Source organism: Mauremys mutica, chromosome 7, assembly GCF_020497125.1.
Source record: "Mauremys mutica isolate MM-2020 ecotype Southern chromosome 7, ASM2049712v1, whole genome shotgun sequence".
NCBI classification, from domain to species: Eukaryota; Metazoa; Chordata; order Testudines; family Geoemydidae; genus Mauremys; species Mauremys mutica.
The window spans coordinates 14575343-14598200 of record NC_059078.1 but is presented as its reverse complement, the minus strand read 5'-3'; the positions used below and the strand labels follow the sequence as shown (position 1 = coordinate 14598200).

The window sequence follows — 22858 nt, the reverse complement described above, 5'->3', positions numbered from 1 at the left end:
CCAAACAAAAATCAGCTCTGGCAGGCCTAATTCAGGTACAATGAGCAAAACCCTTCCTAAGAGTCTAGCCTGTCCCACGGGTGTTGGATTGGCTGTGTTTTTCCCTCAGTCCCTCCTTTCTCCAGCAGTATTTCACTGCGGAGAACATTAAACATTTTTCACTCCTTAGGATGGAACTGTATGATGCCTTTAGGGTTGTTTTTTTCCTGATGAATTTACTCACTGGGGTATAGAGAAAGCCTAGAGACCTAAGTGGCTGAAATTAGCTTTTGATTGCCTCTGGCCACTGAAAGATTTACAGGCCTCTGGAGCTAAAGAGATGTGGAGGCTATTCCTGATTCAGTGGCTTGGTTCTCCCCAGCCTTTCACCTTAGGTAGCCATTAACACCAGTGCAATACATGTTTAAAATGGGGAGTGAAAGATGGAGAATTTGGATTTGATACATTTTAAACCCACTTTATATTGATTTTTGCATGGCTGTAAATGGCTACACACAAGGTATAGGCAGTGTCAAATCAGGCCCAAGGCTGAAACGTCATTTTAGAGCTGGAGTAACTGATCTTTGTTGTGTGGCTGTAGTGAGTGTGTCAATAATACAAAGCAGTCACACAGTCAGGCGGAAGAAGACAACTTGTCTATAGAGCCAAACCAGAATTCACAAAGATGTGTTTGAACAACAAAGCCCAAAGTGGTTTGCATGCTATTCAGGACGTCTTTCTGACATTTGAATGACTGAATTTTTGTTCACAAACTTTTTCATGGAAATAGAATATTGATGGGAATATTGGCACAAATACTTACACTAGATGTGTTTAGGGGTCAACTTGAAAGATTTTTTGTGGGCCGTGTGAACAGTGAATACTCAAAGCAAAAACCGCGGTGAATAGTTTGTGAGTGAAACGTGCTTAATAAACAAATGTTTCAAAAAACCAAGACATTCAGGATATCTGAATTCTCTTTGAGGATAACTGGTGAACAGAAAAGAGGTCTGTATTTAAAGCTCTTTTTAAGGGCTTTGGAGGACAGGATTAAAATTCAAAATGATCTTGACAAACTGGAGAAATGGTCTGAAATAAATAGGATGAAAATCAAGAAGGACAAATGCAAAGTACTACACATAGGAAGGAATAATCAATTGCACCAATACAAAGTGTGAATTGACTGCCTAGGAAGGAGCACTGCAAAAAAGGATCTGGGGGGTTCTGGGGGATCTGATGGATCACAAACTAAATATGAATCAACAATGTAATACTGTTGCAAAAACCCCCAAACATTATTCTGGGATTTATTAGCAGAAGTGTTGTAAGCAAGACACAAGAAGTAATTCTACTCAGCACTAATAAAGCCTCAAGTAGAGGAGTTGTGTGTCCAGTGCTGGGCACCACACTATGGGAAAGATGTGGACAGATTGGAGTAAATCCAGAAGAGATCAACGAAAATGATTAAAAGTCCAGGAAACATGGCCTACAAGCAGGGCTGGCTCCAGGCACCAGTGAAGGAAGCAGGTGTTTGAGGTGGCAAATGGAAAGGGGCGGCACGTCCGGATCTTCGGCAGCAAGTCCCTCTCTCCCTCTTTGAGCTGCTGCCGAAGTGCCTCCGAAGAGAAAGAAAGGGATCGAAGGACCCGCTGCCGAATTGCCACCAAAGAATAGAGCAGCACGACTGAGCTGCCACTGAAGTGCTGCCAATCGGCTTTTTTTTTTTTTCGCTTCGCCGCTTGCAGCGGCAAAAAAGCTGAAGCCTGGCATTGCCTACAAGGAATGATTGAAAAAACTGGGTTTGTTTAATCTGGAGAAGAGAAGACTGAGAACGATAGCCGTGTTCAAGTATGTAAAAGGTTGTTATAAAGAGGGGGGTGATAAATTGTTCTCCTTAACCACTGAGGACTGGACAAGAAGCAATGGACTTAAATTGCAGCAAGGGAGGTTTAGGTTTAACATTAGGAAAAACTTCCTGTCAGGATAATTAAGGACTGGAACAAATTACCTAGGGAGGTTGTGGGATCTCTGTCGTTGGATGGTTTGATAATATTTAGTCCTGGTTCAGTAACTGGGACTGGACTAGATGACCTATCAAGGTCCCTTCCAGTCCTACATTTCTAGGATAATCTGTGATTCTTTGATTCAATGGCCCAGAACTGTGTACCAGAATTTAACATTTCATTTTGGAAAAAGTGTTTCTAGCTCTTATAGTTGCAAAGAAAAGTAGCCAATGATGAAACGAGAGTAAATTGATATAGTGCTGTCTTTCTGGGTTTACAGACAGACAATTTGTCTGAAGCAATAGCTTTGAAAGGTGTGAACTCCCACATTCATCTCAATGGGGTGTTGACTCTGAAATCTAGCAATGACGATTTAGCGGCTATGTTTATTATTTCACTGCTGGTCATCAGGGATCCTAGAAATCCATTTGCTATGGAAAACATAGAATTTGCATTTTTACAGAAAATCTTTAGTTTTTACATTTTGTGAAAAAATAAAAAACATATTCAGTAGAACCCCATTTAGCCTAGCCTCCATTATCCAGCTCTCTCTATAAATCGAACTGGGGCTGTCAGCCCCAGGTGGCAGGGCTGAAGCTCTCCGTAGTATCTGAATTTTGATTATCTGATCTGTCCCTGGTCCCAATTAGATCAAATAAATGGGGTTCAACTGTATCAATAAAACATTGTGTTCAACTGATTCCTATATATATTGTGACTAGGGAAACCAAAATTCAGCATTTCAGTTTAATCATGGAAAAATATGGATTTTTATGTTTTTTATCAGATTTTTTTTTTAATAATGGAAAACTAGGATCCCTGCTAGTCACTTTAGCTGAAATATCCAACTGATGATCCTGTTCCTCAATACAAATCTTTCATTTCCCTACATCCCAAAATCCCCAATTGTCCTATGTCCTATGTCCAGCACGCTTTCTGACAGCTGCTGCATCTTAGCATTGTCAATACAGAAATCATCAGTGCATCGAGCATTTAGAGGCAGAATGAAATAACTCTAATAACAAAATAAATAACGAGGGCTGTTGGATTTGTTCCCATTTGTATTTAATTCATTAAAATCTTTATCCTTTGAATTCACCTGAAGCTGCTGTAGAATTTCCAGTCTGCTGCGTCAAAGAGCTGCGGAAGCTGGAGCAGCTCTGCTTCAGAGGGCATGGGGCCTTGCTTATCTTCCTTAAAACAAGTGTACACTGTGAATAACCTCTAGGAAATACTTCCCTTGTGGGGAACTGAGTCACTCCAATACATGGCACTAGGCGTTGTGTGATGTCTATAGCATTCCCTGGCAAGTTATAATTTTTTATTACAGTAGCACCTAGAGACCTCATCTGAGATCAGGACCCGCTGTGTTAGGCCCTGTATAAACATTCAGGGCTTATCTTCACTGCATCAGGTAGCTCATTTTGGGTTAGCCTGCTTGAGTGAGAGTGGATTGCTAGGGGCAAAACTTGAGTTATACTTGAGCTAACAATGTAGTGAAGACAGATTTATGACAGTCCCTGCCTGGAAGATCATACAATGTAAACAGACCAGGAGGGGAAACAGTGGTTAAGTGATTTGCCCAAGATCACACAGCAGGCCAGTGGCAGAGTTGGGGGAAAAAAAAGGGTCTTTCAAATCACAGTCCAGTGCCCTATCCTTAGACTTCACTGCCTCACCAGAGATATGTCCAGATCTGAATCTCAGACCTGTCACTCATATATACTGGGGACGTTTGGAGCCCAGTCCTGAACTGAACTTTGAAGCTTAGGCTGAACTCTAGTGCAAATAGTCTGGTTTGATCCCGAGCTAGGATTTTTGTCCCCTTTTGTAGGGCTTACCCAAGTTGTTCCTGATACTTTTTGCTGGAAAAAGACCTTTAAAAATATGAATTCAGCATAATTCTTCTCAGCCTCACAATATGTTTGTTTAAAGTATAAGCGTCAATGTTAAATTAGAAACTAGAAAAAATGATCAACAGAGACCCTGTTTCTCTTTCAGTACAATTTCATCAATTTAAATGCTAATAGAATGCATACTGATAAGGTCTCACCAAGTGCAATGTCCATGTTATATTTATTGTTGTCCTAGGCTGTGTAAAATAAATGCATTCAAGCCTTATAATTCCCACTGGTGCTCATATACAGCCTCCGGTATCTTTAGGTTTGTGTCTGTCATTGATAAAAGGTATTTGAAGATGACAACCCCCTTGCACAATTCTGGTCCTTACTATAAACAATACATGGAGGATCATTTTTATCCCCAACTAACCTCTCCACCGCTCAATAGCGCTTTCCAAGGAAATCCTCGTTGTCATTGTTTTGTTATATTTTAAAGAAGAAAGTTGTGCCCCCATGTTACTGGGCCACATAGTCTTCTAATTCCTGTTCTGGCTCATTATGAGATTCAAGGCAAAACTCCCATTGACTTCAGTGGTGGTGAATTGGGCAGCTAATGAGTGTTTGGTACTTGAAAGGTGAGAGATGGCATGGATTAAGGTCCATGATTCGGCTGGAGTCCCCAGATAGACTTTTGGCTGACTTGAGCACAGCTCATGACTAGAGGAGTAGCACACCCATTGGAGAGCGGCGAGTACAGCATGTTCCTTTTTAATGCATGGCTCTTTCTTCTAGCTGGTACGAAGTGGGAAGGGGAACCATGGCTTCTCCCATACAGTCTTCTTTCAAGCACCTGTTGCCTAGATGGATGCTGGAAGGGAGCAGAACTTGTGCTTCCCAGGAACATTGTGGCTGGCCACCACACAGCAGTATAAGAGAATCATAGAATTGGAACTGTCAGGGACCTCGAGGGATCATCTAAGTCCAGTCCCCTGCACGGGGAGGAGAGTCTTTTGAAGCCCTGCAACTGGACCCTAAGGACTTGATTCCTCACTCATTGATGTCAACGTGAGTTTTGGTGTTCACGTCACTGGTGGCAGGATCTGGCTACAGTTCAGCAAAGCACTTAAGTACATCCTTAGTTTTCAGCATAGACTTGAGTGCTTTGTCAAATAGGGATCGATTACTGACTCGGGCCCTAGGTGAAAGCAGTTAAGAGACAAAAGCCTAAAGCAATGATGCATTTACTACAGTGGTATGAATGATTTTCAGATTTTGAAATCCATGTAACAAACTGTCCCCAGTACAGCTGTGAAGGGAAATACGCATAATATGTTAAGCCTTCGAAACTCTCCTTAGACTGTAGAGCCAGTGCACAGGAAAAATTACTTTCTCACAATAAATTACATCGCTCGTCCCTGTATTGCTAATCCTCTGTGTGCCAGTCCTGTGGTTCTTTTAAATGCGTCTGTATTAACATTGAAATTATCCATCTGGGTGGTTCCAGCATCCATTTGGATATTTTACTCTCTTCTGATCTCTCTTCATTACTATATGGAATGGGGCATTAGAAAGGCAGTTGTGATGCAGGTTGTAAAAGTTCTGCAAAGGCACAAGAAACTAGAGTAATTGGAAAGCATGTGTTGCCATCATGTATTAGGAATCTTTAATGTATTTATTTGCCTTTGGAAAAGAAACCTTTCGGGGTGAGTTTGCAGATGCCTTATCCACACCAGTCCTAAACTAACCTGATACTGAGATTGGTTCCACTGAAACTGCTTTGCACTGGTTTAGTGCATATATGTTACTCCAGAGGGAACTGGTTTAGAGAGTATCTAAAACCCTTGTCTGCATGAGGTGTTTTCTCACCCGCTGGTCACAGTGGGTAGCTCAACACCAGTGCTAGCACTGGTACATGTGCTAATGTAAAGCAGACTTGGCTGTTTTTCTGTCTAGATGCTTATATGGCTCATCACCTTAGTAAATGAGCACCTTCAATTATTAATAGATTTTATCTTCACAACTCTCCTGTGAGTAGGAATTATTCCTCTGACCCTGTTTCCATTGTAGGCATGGTTAGACAACATGGTTGTAAACACCTGTGAACAATGTGTACTAGCACTGTCCTCAGTGCTAACGTGAGTGCAGGCATCATTGCTAGCCGATCTCGATGCAAAGATAGGGGCCTAACACACTAATGAGCTGATAGACCGAGTTCATTCTTTGCTCTGACTTTTATTCTAGAATTAGAAGAAAAATGTCTCGAATCTTTGCATAAAAGAGAGCATTCTGATAGTGACAGATGATGGTCCTTTGGCTCTGTTTGGCACAGAAAGGTCCTGCAATGGTTGAGAGGCTTTGAATCCCTCTGCTAGATACCCTGAAACATTGGTTGTGTTTGACATGCAGATCTGGATCAAATTTTGCAGTTTGGAGTAATTTCTAGTATTAATGGCTTCAAATCCTTTTACACACTGTGACAGACCCAGACCAGTGGGGTACAGGAGTTTGCTAGAAGGCAAATATACTGGCCACTGGATGAATAGTTTTCTGTTCCCTGAGTGACCAGAACAAGAGCTGCACTAGAGCAATCGGGAACCTGCTATAACCAATTAAGACAGGGCAAGCTAATTAAGACACCTGGAGCCAATTAAGAACATACTAGAAGCAATTATGGCAGGCAGACTAATCAGGAGACCTGGTTTAAAAAGGACCTCCATGAGTTAGTGGAGGAGTGAGAAGGTGTGCTGCTGGAGGACTGAGGTGTACAAGTGTGATCAGGCTTCAGGCAGATGATCTAGTGGTGAGGATAAAGAAGGCGCTGGGGGAAGGCCATGGGGAAGTAGCCCAGGGCCTTGTAGCTGTCATGCAGCTGATATCCACAGGGCCCTAGGCTGGAACCCGGAGTAGAGGGTGGGTCTGGGTTCCTCTTATCCCCCCAACTCATGATTGGACACAGGAGGAGTTGACCTGGTCTGTGAGCAACCCCAGAAGGGAACGTCTAATTTGGAAAGGGATCTGGTCTGTCCCTGACCCATAGGTGGACTGCGGGGATTGTTCTCCATTTACCCCATGCTGGCCAGTGATGAGGTTAGCTGAGTGAATGGCAGGTTTGAGCTTCTAGCAGAAGCTTCTAGAGGGCTGCTGTGAACCTCTGAGGTGAGCCATTCCGCCAAAAAGCGCAGGACCCACTGAGGCAGGGGAGGAGCTTTGTCTCAACACTTATGAAAATTAGGGAGACCATAAAGATGTATACATGCTATCAGATGGTTCCTTAACTTATTCCATGACAACATCTGTTCTTGTAAGGTTACAATTACTTTGTGATATGTGGATTCTTTTTTCTGTTTATCTTACTCTCTCTTTTTCACATTTTTAAAAGTAAGTTTTACATGAATATATCAGCCTTGAGAAATATCAAGTAAATAACTGCTTTGCCTGCTTTTCTTAAATTTTAACTGACCTTGAAAAGAAATGGATCATAGTCTGACCTCCATATTCAAGCACAGGCTATCACACAAACGGTGGGTTGTTTTTTTTCAGAAGGCACCAATCTTCACTCTTGTGGTTTATTCAAGTATCCGAGTAGGTGTCGACTTTATAAACAATACTGAGAGCCAAGAAATCTGACGTCTGTTAAAATAACACAAACACTAGCAAGGAGAACAGTGTCTCCAGATGGCCTGCTACTGTATAAAATAGCATTTCACTTAATTAAAATGTACACTTCACTGCTAATGTTCGAACAGCGCTGAGTTCATATCCTAGTTCTGCTTCAAAGGAAATCGGCATGGGAAATCCATGTATTCTGTGTCACTGTCATTTATGTAATGGCTAATGCTAGTGATTATTGTAGGACAGCAGAATGTCTTTTATTTGCTGTCCTTTAAACAATAGGATTTAAAATTAACCAGCCCATAACAAAAAACAAATAGGTTAATTGTTAAGTAGGAAGTACTCATTTATTGTTAGATAATTCTAAATGGGGGGACCTGCTGCATCTAAAATTGCTGATGGGGTCAAGTGGGAAAACTACTTAAAGGATTTCACGAAGTGCTACTGTACCTGTGTCATTAGGCCTGTTGCCCACATGAATCAGAATATCAACATGGATAGTTACAGATTTAGGCTGTGATCCTGCATTGTGATCCTCATAGGCAGCTTGCTGTGCCCGTGCAGTTCCCAGTGCAGAATCAGGGCCTAACAGTATTGATTTAATGAAAACCTATTTTAAATTGTATTTAAAGTTGTGTGTTTTGTATGTACACCACTGTCCTGAACTGGGTGGCATCAAATCTCAACAGCGTATCATGAGCCCCACCCTGCTAAACAAGTCTCCTTCACTGGTAAGCACCACTATTCCTGCAGGAAGAGGTCTGAGCTCTAGCTCCACTGTCACAGTGAAGTTCTGAAGGTCCATGGATTTATTACATCGTGTTCCCTGTGTAACATGCTGCTTTCAGACAAGGAGGCAAAAAAGCAGTAGAACTAATGTGTCCACTTGGTGGCAGAGGGCAAAAGGACAGGGGGAGGGATAGCTCAGTGGTTTGAGCATTGGCCTGCTAAACCCAGGGTTGTGAGTTTAATCCTTGAGGGGGCCACTTAGGGATCTGGGGCAAAAATTGGTCCTGCTAGCAAAGGCAGGGGGCTGGACTTGATGACCTTTTGAGGTCCCTTCCAGTTCTAGGAGATTGGTATATCTCCAATTATTACCTTATTACATGGGCATTTAAATCATTTTGAGTACCACAGAAACATGACTTAGGGGCATCTCTCATTATAGCACCATACAAGGCATGGTTAGTGAGAGGCAGGGGTTTCACCAGTATGGAGGTCAAATGTGTGTAGGAGCCAATAACTGGCCAGAGCAATTAGTGCTGCCAAGAGACTGTGCTGGCAGGGCAGAGGGGCTGCACAGCTGCTCCACTACCTGACTCCAGGTTTGTTAGGAAGGGAGCATTAATCTGACTCCACTCCCGCTTAGGCTCCAGTACTAAAATCTCATTCAATCAAGCTTTGCATGGGCAGTGGGAATTTTGCCCTTAAGCACAAGGTATGTGAAAGAAGCATAAGTACATTCATGGGCACGAAGGGAATCATCATTTTGCCACTCAGGCCACATCAAAAGGAAGGTTAGAGGCTTTTTTTTTCTTTGGGGGTGTGTGTGTGTGTGTCTGAGAATGGTCTCAGAAGGCTTGCTGAATCCCAAGCCGTTGGTGCAGCCTTCTCAGCTATAACTGAAGAAAGAGATGGGGAAAGGCTCTGTTCGTTCTTGTAACCGATTTATAAGCATTACTCAGAATTGATTTTTCAAAAGTCCAAAGGTTGTTTATAGTTTTCAGTTGTCTCTCAAATGCGGCGGGTCTGCGTGGCTGAACTTTCCTTGGTGAGCCTCCATTAGCAGAGAAGTTAATGTTCCTGGCTTAGGCTGCCACTGCCATAGACTTGCGGTTTGTTTGAAGTCTTCTGTTGAAATAACACAGTGAACAGTAAAAGTGTAGAAGTGACTTAACCAGAGCAGTGATAGCCTCAAACAAGTCTGATCTCTAGGAGTCTTAATGGTTTGTTTTTTAAAAAAATAACAAGACAATCGGTCTCAAAGGACGTAATTTTTCCGAGATGCATTTTGATACGATTTTGCTGGATGCTGTGGTTTCTATGTATCTAAGTGCAATTCTACTCAGATAAGCGACTGTGCAAATGACATTGAGAGGTTCCCTATTTATTGTGGCTCAGTGATTTTTGACATAAGTGCTCAATTTACAGTTAGAGGTTTAAATTGTGTTTTTTAATCTGCCAGATCTCCAGTCTCTACCTACCACCTAAGAACTGGATATTTTTTTTTTTCCATCTCATGTCTCATCAACAGTAACAAAAGTTCTGCTGGCCAAATTAGGGCCCATAGGCCACATGTGCATGGTAAATGTTATGAGATTACACCCTCAGTGGCACTTGTGCAAACCTAACAGGGCAGAACCTCAGCTGCTGTAAATTGTCAGAGCTCTGTTGACTTCAGTGGAGCTTATGACCATCTGTACAAGCTGAGTACGTGCCTCATTGCCTTCAATGGGCTTGACAGGTGTGACTGATTGGAAGACAGTTAACAATTCTATTGATGATTCACAAGAAGGAAGGGACTCAGATCACTTCCTGCTTTACAGAGCTACCAAGAGTAAAAAGGAGTAGGTGCATTTCTTTACTTTAGTGTCAAAGCTTATTTCTGAATAAGCACAAGAAACTGACATGTTGAGTAAAAAGGTGCTGTTCATACATAGTTATTTTTTAGTATAACCACCTTTGAAAGTGCTCTTGCACTTGATTAGTAAAGCTTTTTGTTGTTTCCCTGACTCTTGACAAGATATTCAAAGGGTGTCCAAACTGCTGCAATTGCAAATTTTGCACAAGGTAGGTCTGAGTTATTATCTGTCTCCATTTCAATGGGGGAGGTGGGAGTGGTCTTCCTATCTGGGTAGCTGTTTTTGTACCCCAGTTGATGGATTTTAGCTAGACATCTTATATGAGACTTAAAGTTCTTCAGGTCATAGACTCTGTTGTTTGGCACAGATGTCTGTTGTACAGCGAGATATAACTGTACATCACTTTAGAACTGATCCGCCCCCCAAAAAGCACATAAAGGAGCCCCTGTCCCTGTGGTGGTGGTGATGATGATAGACACACAAAGTATCTGTCTTCTGTCTGCAGTTCATTGAGCTGCCTTCTTTTCAAAAGCACTTGGTTTAGAACACATGAAAAATCCCAAAATTCTACTATGGTTTTACCAAGTAATCCTATTGTTTACAAACAAACAGTGCTTAGTAACCGTTAGTTACACCCTACCAAAAGCTTAGAAGCATGGAATTAAGTTGTTACTGGAAGTCTCCTGCATTTCTTGCCTTTGTCACCTTCATATTGCCTTCAATGCTGTCAATACCATGCTACAGCACTTCATAAGGCTTTCATTCTGTTTCCCACAGTTACCAAAAAGCAGTATGTGCCCTAGCTTCAGCAAACTTGTGCTGTAATGCTAAACTTCAAAGAGCATGTGAGATCCCTGTTATCAATTATATCAACAGATCAGCACATTGCTGCTACACATTCAGGGTAGCATTCTGCCTTAACACTGCTTAGTTCATTGAAATTTTACATTCAGGACTAATTTCTCAAAGGACTTCTGAAATTATAGAGCTAATTGTGGGTGCAAATGTGACAGCCACCATCTTGCCTGACACCCCAGTGATTGAACTGCGAACTTGTAGAGCTAAAAGCATGAGCTGCTGCAGCTTGAGATAAAGAGCCAGCTTTCTGTAGCTTGGGTCTAAGAACTCATGTCCTATGTGGATCAGCAGGTGACCTGTAATCCACACTCACCAGTGGGTAACAAACCCACATTTATACATTCAGACAGGCATTTGTATGCTCAGTCAGATCAATAGTTGTATATGTAATTACCAGACTGGTATAGGCAAATATCAGGCTGTGTGAGGAAATGTGGATTTTGTGCCCACAATTGGATGTGCTTGCAAATTTTGCACATGCAGATCTCAGAGGCTCTGCAATTTTACAGTCAGGGCCAGCTTTTCAATGCATTGTACCTGCTCTGTGTCTGTGTGCATAATCATTTTGGTGAAGTAATAAGACTATGGAAAGTAATGTTAGAATATTTAAATGAAGAGGTAGAACATCTGACATAGCTGCAACACTTTATTTATTATTAATAGATCACTGAAGGACAGGCCTTTTAATCAAAGGGTTTTTTCCATTGTGCCTCAAAAACCCCCCTATAAAAGCAGCAGGCAAAGTGTACAGTGTTTGCTTTCCTTTGCTGAAGGACAGATATTGATGGCCTCCTAAGATGTGAAAATGGAGACCCCAGGCAGTACTGCTCCACACAGAGCATCAGTGTTGCACTATCGGGGATGGCATGTAGTATCTGACAAAGCTAGTGTTTTCCCATACATCAATAATGTGGACAAGAAAGCATTACATCTTCAGTTTAAAAAACGGCGTGTGTGTGTGTTTAGGAAAAGTGTTTGTCTGATTTGAATTTAGAAAGCTCATAGGTATATTTAACTCACTTTAACCCTTGTTGGAAAAAATGGCATGGCTTTGAGTAACCAGGAGACTTGTCTATTACAGTATGGGCAAGAGGATGGTCTTGTGGGTGACACATGGAACGGGACTCAGGATTGCTTAGGACTTGATCCTGCAGGATGAACTTCTATGGGAGCTGAGGGCAGAGGGCACTCAGTACTTCATGGGATCAAGTCTGTAGTTTGTAACAAGGATTCTCTGCAGCAACAAATATCTGTATGAAGTACAGAATTATTGCTCAGATTTAACCGGTGTTACATAAACACAAGCACTGACACACATTTGGCGGGGTGGAGACAATTGATTGATTGCTCGTCAATGATGGTGCCCCAATGACCAATGCAGGTATGGGAGTGGTGATGATGACATTGACCTACATATAGCAGGTAACAGGTAAGGAACATCCTGTGAGTTTCCAGCCTCTATCATTCAGAGTTTGATCACTCAAGGTGCTGAGGACAGTGGCAGCAGAGGATACTTTGCACATCATGACCCTTAGGAATCATCTATCTGTGCATGTTAGTGCACTATAGAGTAACTTGTATCATGTATAATCATTTATTTATTTATTTATTTATATATGATGTTAAATTAAAAAAAATTGCCTTGTCCTTGAGTTCCAAGAATTCTCCCATACAGTAGATTCCAAGGCTCATCTCAGAGCTTAAGCAGTAAATGCTAGTAGAATTAATGAACTGCTGCTAACTGGTGGTTGTCTAGTGATAGGCACTTCAGAGATGCAATGAACGGCAGTGCTGGGGCTACAAGCGAAAATTCTAAACATCACGTAGGGCAGAATTGATTTTCCTTGTCTAAATTATTTGCAAGCTTAGTCATTACTTTTGTAGATGACGATTTCTGGGAGGCTTGAGACCTGCTGTATTAAGGTTTATAAAAATTTAACCATCAGTGAATTCTTAAGCAATAAATCACTGCATTGTTGTATTTTTTTCTCAAAAACTGGTTGAAGATGAATATGTGGAGGAAGTAGCAGAAGAAACTGAGGCTGTAGCTCTTCAGGTATCTCATGCTGAAAAATTCCAACAAGCCTCAAAATTCATGATGTGATCCAGCAAAGCACTTAAGCATAGGCTTAACTTTAAGCTTGCCCCCATTGAAGTCATATGCTTCAGTACTTTGACTGAAGCCCTAGTTTCCAAATGATCCAGCAGCTAGTTTGTGGCATGTCTGCCTTCCTCAAATGCCAAGAGTTTACTGTAAGCATCATGTGTGGTGTTGTGTTTTTTTTAAAAACTGTGAATGTTTGATTCATTAGACTTTTTTTTGCTTGCTTGTTGCATGGCTTCACCCTGTTTTTCGAGCAACAACAGCTGCAATTATTGTTTCAACCCAAAGTGCAAATGTGTGTGGGTTTCCCCTCCCCCCTGCCCCCATTATTGCTGTTCTGTCAGGAGAATTCTTCTCTTTTACAACCAGGTCATTGATTACGGTGGCCTTCTTGCAGCAAGCAAAGTGCTCACTTATCAAAGTCACCCCTTTGTTTTCTCTAGGTCACAAGGGCAACCTTTCCCACGGGAAGATGGAAAAGCTTCTCCTTAACTTTTTGTGGGCAAGGTAGCATCAATACTAATGGCCAAAGGACAGTAGCAGGAAGGTGATGTTTATTGACTGACTGCTCCAGGGTGCATTATCATAGTACAGCGTTGCATTTGTTTTGCTACACTTAAAGGTTAACTGTTCTTTCTAGCAGAAGCGTTTGTTTTCCCTTTTATTAGGGCTTTGACAGAATGGTGATGTTAAATCACAGATGCTTGGCAGGCGAGGTCCCAGTGGGGTAGTTGAATATCTATTAAAAATAGCTAAATTGATGATGATGGATTCATTTTTAGTTCCAGAGATGACAAAAATAATTCCTTTTGCTTTGGATATGAAAAACCCTACTTTTGATTGTATTCTAACCAGGTATCGGCTTTGGGGTGAAGAGGTGAGGAAACAGTACAGAAAAAGTTATGTATTCTGGGCCTGTATGAGGGCTATATTGCCCTGCTAGCAAGCATTTTACAGTCTGAAGGACTAATTCTGCAGCTGCTCCATCCACTGACCTCAAAGAGAGCTTGACAAGTGAAACAGCCACAAAACTGAGCTCCTACAAGATACACCAAGTAGTTAAACAAACTAGACTGCATCAAAAGAGTAAGATTAATACTGTGCTCTGAAAGACAATGCTTTCACCCTCTTGGAACCTGATCCCTTTACTCACAATAATCTGTCCGTAATCGTGCAAGGGGAAATGGGGTAGGCAAAAGCTCCAGATGCAGTTCTGCCAGGGTGCTGGAGCCTAAGCCCCAGTTCTTAGGAAAAGAGCAGTTGGATCTTTGAATGTGGGCCCAGTCCAAATTTAATGGAAGACAATGGAAAGACTCTCACTTAGTTGGATCAAGCTTTGTGGTCAGGCTATATGTGGTTTCGTGTCTCCTCCAAAAGACAGAAGAATGCCTCCTAATACCGCACTGGAAGCAGTTGTGTAGATACCAAATCACTGATGCTACTTTCTGCAGCACCCTTGGTTTTCCTTGGAGGTCTTCCATCCAAGAATTGGTCAGTCTCATTTTGCTTAGGTGATGAGATCATGGTCCAAGGTGGCTTGCCTACAGAATTTAGGGCTTCTTTTCATGCAGACATTATACAGTTACTTCCATAGTAACAGGTGCATCTGTTTTCATTTGTGCAAACTCAGGAGGTAAAGTCAAAATCTGCATCTAAATGGAGGCACTTTGAAACTCTCTGGAATTCTGAAGCCTAAAGGTATTTTTCATAGCAGTCTGCCTGTTAAATGTTTGACACTACAAGGTATGGCAGGTAAATCTCGTTCTCACTGCAGATGCTTTAGATACAGCTTTGGTAAAGCTCTCATACTTGTTTGTATTGTTTACTGATGACATGAGTTTTGAAGTGAGGGAATATTTCATGAAGGTATATTTCAACAGAGCCCAAGGATTAAATTTTTCCCTTAACATTAACAATACATCAGTGCCTTTTGTCAGAATGCAATGACATCATCTTGTAGTGAGTCTCTGTGTTTGGCATGATATCATGAGGTTGCTGAAAGAGCAAAATTGCATATCTGCCTCCTCTGTGATGTGTGTATAAGTTACGGGAAAAGCAGCATAGTCAGAGGTGCATTCAGGGAAGCTTACGTTTTTATGAAATCCTTATGTGGTTTAATTCCTGCTTTGCAATTCTGAAAGCAATGTATTTCCTTGTGGGGAAGAACTCTGAAATGGTAATGTTTGAGATGGCAGAGTAGCTTAGATTAGTCTATAAGTAATATTGTTAAGGACCTTTGAAATGTAATGCCAGGGACTTCATTTTCTTAATTGGTCACCCCATTCTAAAACAAATAGTTCCTTTTAATTTTAGTAGCTGAAATAGGCTTTAAATAATGGTCACAATGGATAAGGTTCCAGATCTGTTCTAGTTTGAGTAAAAAACCATGTTGGGGCCACTGTTAGCTGGTTATATCGGTGTGTGTGTTTGGGGTTTTTTATGCTACATTCTAGGGATCTCACTTCAAACATTGTTACTGTAGTTGGCAGCAAAATGGAATTTTTAAAAATTTCAGAGAACTAAGTAGTTCTAAGTAGTTTTCTCTTGACTTTAGCAGAGGCAAAGCCATAGATCTAGCGCATGGGTTCACCACTAATACATATAACCCCCATTGTCTTCAATGAAATTTGGACTGGGCCCACGTTCAAAGATCCAACTGCTCTTTTCTAAATAGTGTCTTTAGTATCTAAATCTCAAAAAGATGTTGCATATCTGTCTTAGTAAATGAGAATGCTTTAGGGCATTTATTTCACTCATGAGGGAAGCTAGGATTATGAGTCTTGATTACACAGGCTTTGCAATCCTTTATTAACCCGCTTGTCCATGGTGAGTAGAAGGTCTTTGTGGTTTGTTTGGTTTTTGGTTGGTTTTTGTTTTTTAGGAGGTGGGGAAAATCAGATGAGTAACATATATAATAATCCACATTGCAAAGGTCTGGCAAATAGCTTTTGAGCTTGGGCTAGTAAATGTTCTTGACACTCCAGCTTGCAAAATTGTCAATTTACTTTGGAAGCAGCAAAATCACTATTTTTATATCAAAAGACCATTGATCTGAGATCAGATCTGTGGAGAATGAACCTTGCTTGTATGTTATAAGAAATAAGAGGACATTGTTTAATTTCTTCAGGGGATACTACAACACTGACAAAAATCGCCCTTTTTTTTTTTAAATAACGTGATACTTGCCTTCCTTTGTACTATGATCTGTGGATGAAGAGCACTATATCAGAGCTAACTATCACTGTTACTATATAGGGGTCATGTGCTGCAGGATCTTCTTCAGATAAAACTTCCCTTTCCTTAAATAGCTGTTTTATTTGAGTAGCCAATGCAGAATTCACCCTATACAGGAGGGGATGGGGATGGGAGGGGGAGGAGTATTGAGATATTGGCTCAATCTCTCTCTGAACTGCCCTCTGGATGAGGTTCCCATGGTTTAATTTTTCTCCTAGTTGTGAAAATGCCAACATTATTGTTAGTCCTTTAAGGGGTTTCTCGCTCACCCATAAGTGCCGACTCCATGGGTGCTCGGGGGCTGGAGCACCCATCAGCAGCCTCATGGATTAGCACCTCCTAGGGCGACCAGGTAGCAAGTGTGAATAATTGGAGTGTGTGTGGGGGGGTAATAGGTGCCTATGTAAGACAAAGCCCTGAATATTGGGACTGTCCCTATAAAATTGGGACATCTGGTCACCCACCACAATCAGCTGTTCAGCGGTGTTCAGGAGGTGCTGGAGGGGTGGGGGAGGAGCAGGGGCAGGGGTAGAATGGGGGCAGGGCCTATAGCAGAGTAGGAGTCGAAGCACCTATGCGCTCATCCATCTCTGCCTTCCCTCCCTGAAGGTGGCCTTGGTTACATCTATAAGACCAATCCATAAAACTGCAAGTCCACATTAAACATCTTGATAATCCTTCCCTGCCAATACCTGCTGAAAGCTGCTAATGTTTCAAAACCTCCAGACTTTACTGAGCAATTTTCCTTGTGTGGTATGTTCTGTTGGGTCCTTAAGGAGAGTGTTGATTTATACCAGCATATGGCTATTTGGAAAGCAACATTTTGATCACAGGAGTCTTAAATTGGATCCTGGTGGAGGAATTTCTACTGGACTAATACTGACATGCACAGAACTGCAAGCAGTTCCAGATCTAGGGCGAGCTGAATGGAAAATATTGCATAACGTTAGCTGAATCAATCTTCATCTAATTTCTATATAAACTGTGTTCTGACTTTCACACACAGTTAGGTCTTAGAGAATGAGACCAGGGCTAAGAAGGTGCTGAATAAGTGGGATGATAAACTGGCTGTTAATTATATTTACACATAATAAACTTATACATAATTCACTGTATGCATAATCAAATGGTTGATCATCATGACCAAAGTAATCAAACAATGGAAAGTGCCATATGATAAGATCTACATTATGCGATATGACACAAAGTATCTAGAGGAGATGATGATGTGTGTGTGTGGGGGGGAAATGATGCACTTGAATGCGATCATCTGAGTGCTAGTGGAGAGGGAGGAGAGGGAAAACATAGCAGCAGCTTATTAATACAGATCAAGAAATTTCCATTAGTTACAAGATCCTCTCTGGAATTCAGTTTTTCCCACCTTTTCTTGAGTCCATATGAAGCCAGACAACTATTGGGGTAGGGGGAATCCAACACTACTCTCTTGCTGTGCCCAGCACAAAACCAAGTATATTATTGTGTTTTAAACATGTATATCAAGAGCAGCAAGTCTGTTTAAAACCCCATCATCTTGCAACACTAGCAAGAATCAGCCATGCCTAGCAAACTGCAAGCTGATGAGGAGCACAATGAAATGTAACAATGAATTCTACGTAGGCCTCTTGCTGGTATTGCCACCCTTACTTCTGCACTGCTGCCTGCAGAGCTGGGCTCTCAGTCAGCAGCTGCTACTCTCTGTCCACCCAGCTCTGAAGGCAGCAGTGCAGAAGTAAGGGTGGCAGGGCGGGCTCCAGGCACCAGCATTCCAAGTAGGTGCTTGGGGCAGCAATCTGCAAGGGGTGGCAGTCCGTGTGTGTTTTGCCCCCAAGCAGCGCACCGAATTGCCGCCACAGGCGGCGGGGGGCAGTCCATGCGCCGTTAGGGCGGCATGCGTGTTTTCGCGGCGGCGGCAGTTTGGCGGCAGCTTCTATGTTCAGCTGTCCACAGCAGCACAGCTTCTGTCTTCTGGCTGAAGAAGCTGCGCCGCTGTGGACAGCTGCCGCCAAATTGCCACCGCCGCGGAAACGCGCGTGCTGCCCTAACGGCCCACAGACTGGCCCCGCCGTCAGCGGCAGCAATTCGGCACGCTGCTTGGGGTGGCAAAACCAGTAGAGCTGGCCCCGAAGGGTGGCATGGTATGGTATTGCCACCCTTCTGCGCTGCTGCTGGCAGGGTGCGGCCGTCAGACCTGGGCACCCAGCCAACCGCTGCTGCTCTCCAGCCAACCAGCTGTGAAGGCAGCACAGAAGCAAGGGGGGGGGTCACAAGGGTATTTGCCCTGCAACTCCCTTTTGGGTCATGACCCCCAGTTTGAGAAACTCTGGTCTCCCCCATGAAATTGGTATAGCAGAAGGTAAAAGCACATGACCAGATTTCACAGTCCGTGATGCATTTTTCTGGCTGTGAATTTGGGAGCTATGATATAGCTGGATGGGGTACAATCCTAGCTATGTGCCTTTTGGGTTATGGAGTGTTTCCTTCTGTATAAGCCTACCCCCTTGCTCCAGGAGTACAAGTACCTGCTTCCTGTCTGCCATACGTGGGGTGCCAGAGTGTGATCCTGGGTTCTGAGATTGTACAGTTAAGGATGGAGTGGCAGGGCTAATTCATGTTTTCCTATTTTAACACATTGCTCTCTATTGGGAACCCTGCACCAATTTGAAATTTTGATGATTCAAACACGTCTGTCTCAGTTTTGGCACCTGAACGTTCTCTCCCCTGCTGACTATTGAATAAGCAGAGGACGTGAGTCTTCCAGATTTGGGCCTGAACCTAGGGCCAGTGCAACCGCTAGGTGCCCTAGGCGACTGCCTAGTTCACCAAGATATGGGGGTGCCAAAAAGCAGTGTCCCCAAAAATGTTTTATAGTGTTTCAGCCTACTGCCCCCCTGCGCTTCCTCCAAGCGTTCCCCCCGGCCCCCAGAAGCGTCCCTGCCTCTCTTCTGCAGCTCCACGCTGCCTTGCCTCGGCTCTGCTCCCGGCATCAACTGCTGCTGCAGGGTCCTAATGCCCCTCATCACTAGTGGCAGGGCAGGCTGCCCTCCCCCCCTCAAACCCTGCCCTTTTCCAGCAGGACCCTCCACCAGCACAGGCCCCCCTCCCCCGCAGTCACCGCTCCTGCCCTAAACTGGGCAAGGGGTAGCAGCAGGGGAGGAGGCACACATGTGATGGCAGCCCCCCCCTCCGCCCAGCACCCACCACCAGGGAGTCAAGGAGGCTTCCTGGACCTGAGAGGGGCTCTACAAGCAGGTGCAGTGGTGCAGGGTGAGTGTGCTACCAGGGTGGGGGAGGAAGTGGGGGCCCCTCCCCCAGAACTCACTGCTGCTGGCAGAGAGGGCTGGGGGAGTCCTCATCTCTGGGCCCCATCCCTGGGGCAGCCTGTCTACACCCCAAACTCATCCTCAGCCCTGCCCCACCCGAGAGCCCACAGCCAGAGGCCTCACACACACCCCAACCCTCTGCCCCAGCCCTGAGCCTCTCCCACACTCCAAGCCCCTCATCCCCAGCTCCACCCCTACCCTCCCAGAGCCTGCACCTCTTAGCCCCACCCTCTGCCCTAGCCTGGAGCCTGCACCCCTCACCCAAACTCCCTGCCAGAGCCAGGGCCGGCTCCAGGCACCAGCTTAGCAAGTAGGTGCTTGGGGCGGCCACTCCGGAGCGGGGCGGCACGTTCAGGTATTCAGCAGCAATTCGGCGGAGGGTCCCTCCCGCTCGGAGCGAAGGACCTCCTGCTGAATTGCTGCAGATTGCGATTGTGGCACTTTTTTTGGCTGCTTGGGGCGGTAAAACCCCTGGAGCCGGCCCTGCCCAGAGCCTTAGGCAGGTGGGGGGCAGAGTTTGGGGGGTGGTGGTTTCTAGGCACCACCAACATTTCTACAAACCTGCCACCCTTACCAGTATTTGGGTTTTAAGCCCTGTTATGCCTGTGAGTGACCGCTCATAGCAGCTGCCTGAAGTGCTTGGGGGAATCGCACATTAAAGACAAGTGTCGGATTTGTAAAAACTTTTGTCCGAGAATGCAGAAGGAGAGTGATATTCGTTTGAGGGCTCTCCTCATGGAGGCTGCGCGCTGCCCGGCGCAGGACTGCAGTCTCGGCAGGGCTCTAGGCCCAGCACCTCGGCCTCGGTTTGTAGTGCACCCCGGCACCGGACTCAGTCTGGCATCACTATCCCTCGCCAGTGCCCAAGAAGCAGTCAAAAAAGTGGTACTCCCTGGCACCAAGCAAAAAGGGACATCGGACAAAGGACCTAGTTCAGGCCTTCTGCCCACCCCAGAGCCGCATGGGGATTTCTCTCCGATTGGATCCACTAGTCTCCCCAGGGATCCACCGCTGACTCCCGGGAGTGGCATGGGATCCAAACTCACTATTGTACAAAGATGCGTATGTAGGTTGTTGAAATCTGTCCTATTGCTATTGTCAGTTGTTGTGTTTTGATGTATCCACCATTCTAATTTTATTAATAAAATTTATAAAATTAAATTAGATATTCCAAAGGTAGAATAAAATGTAGTCGATTTTGATATGAAGGAAGAAAATGTGACTAAAAAGGGTGTATTTTTTTAAAGTATTTTGAAAATTTGTAATAAGCGATGGTCCGGGGGAGGGAGAAAGGGGGTATAAGGTGGAAGTTTTGCCTAGGGCGCAAAATATCCTTGCACCGGCCCTGCCTGAACCCGAACTTTGTATCTGAACTCCTTCAAACTTCAGGAGTTTCCAAAATCTATATCCACATTTCTCAGCTTTAGCCCATCTCTCTATTTAAAAATAAACAAATAAAAGTGCCATTATACAGCACCCAAGATGCTAACAAACGAAGTGGGCAGAATGGCTCTTTGCATGTGTAACAGAAAAGGAGCATGCAACCATCTTAAAACTGGCATATGCCAGAGGCATTTAGTGCTACTAGTGTACTGTGCCTTATCTTGCAGTATCACAGTCATCATATGCTTGAGGCTTATTATATAGTTTAACAAGTAGGCTTTGGTGGTCATAGGTTGCAGTGTACACTGAAATTTAAATGGCACAAGAGGAATCGTGTGTGGTTTCCAGACAGCTCCTTCCACTGAGGAGTTTTGAAAACAGAATGTCTGTGAATGTTAAAGATGGCCAAGACTCTCTAATGAGGCTGTTAAGTATACTTGCTGCATGCTTGATTTAGCTCACTCCATATGCTCAATTGGACATGTCCTGTTACTGTTTCTTTTAAATCAGTCTGGGCTTCTAATCAATAGATGTATGGTCACCCAAGCTGTTTATCCCTCTGTTCTTTTAGAGCAGGGACATCACGAGATCAAGATGTGGGCAACTAAACACGCTTTCATGGGAAATCTGGGAGAATTAATTGCCAACATTCACAAACAGAGCTATGAAACTGTACTAATGAAACTCCTGGTTCAGGCCACAAGCTGATTGCTTAAGGAGGTCAGCAAGAAATGTGTTTACCTATATATTGCTCAATTGACTGTCTCTAGTTGGTGTGTAGATATATTTTAGATATTGGGCTGTAGAGGTTAAAATGCAACAATGGCATCTGAGGTTATTAATGAATTTGTATTTACTGTCTATTAGATCTCCACATTCCCTCTTGCTTTTTCTTCCACTGTCATTTGTGAGCTCTGCAGCACACAGACACTTGTCATGTTGGTTACTGTTCTCTGATGAATAGTGGATGTCTCTAACCTGAATGGATGGCATTAGACTCATGATGTATGCAACGCACAACAGAACAGATTTACCCGAGTATGTTCATTCAGAATCTTTGTCTCCAGCAATACCTTCATTAATTATGCTCCCATGGGTAACATACCTATCATTGGTATTCATTTAAATATGACTGAAATGTGATTACGTGCAATAAAAGGGAGACCTAATCGGTAGTTGTAACCTTCTCTATCAGGAAAAGAGAGCCCTTTAGGGAACATTGGTTTACAGATTCTATCACTGTTTGTGTTCTGCCCTGTGAATTATCCACTTGATCATCTTCATGTATTTGAACATGGTGGATTTGGTAAATGGCTAAAAAGAAAATTAACTGCTAAGGGCATGGACATCTCTAGGAGAGGATCAGGAAAAAGCTACAACCCTTAGAGAACTGCTGCAACTATCATTCCTCTGTGGATGTTCATCATTCACAAGTCTGGCCTATGATTCCTATATACATCCCCTGCTTTCTATGCCTGACTCCTACTAGGGAAAATGTGTATATGCTCAAATACAGAGTGCTCCACTCCCTTTACATTCTAGTAAAAATCTGATTTTCCTCTGATGCCAGACTTATGTAGGAAACCAGAAGCAAGCCTTAGTACTTCAGAAGAGAGAGACCTATATCTCCTCATAACCCATGGATTCAGCTGTAGAAGCTGGAAGTGGGCAATGACTCTTCAATGTACTTACCCTGATTCTATATCTCTCTAGTCTTTGTGCATGTTCTGTTTCTTTAAATCTGTACAGTAAGCCAGTCTGAGGAAGATTCATGGTAGAAATGCTGCCAAACAACATCAGGGATAATTCTGTTTCCTTTTCTCTAACAGTGTTTCTTATTCAGTCTTAGAGGAAAGTGACTTTCTGTGCTGCTTTTTTTTTTTTTTTTTTAAAAGCCACTGTCTCCTATAACTTTGGGTCTCCGTGTCTCAGACCTCCTAAT

At 43.4% G+C, this 22858-nt stretch overlaps 1 long non-coding RNA gene across 1 annotated transcript in view; it reads left to right on the top strand.

The window, feature by feature from the left end:
- Positions 1-6579: 6579 nt before the first annotated feature.
- LOC123374856 overlaps positions 6580-22858 on the top strand; it is a 55688-nt gene continuing 39409 nt past the window's right edge. The window contains exon 1 of the long non-coding RNA XR_006581215.1: positions 6580-6623. This is a non-coding gene — a long non-coding RNA (uncharacterized LOC123374856). The remainder of the gene's footprint in view (positions 6624-22858) is intronic.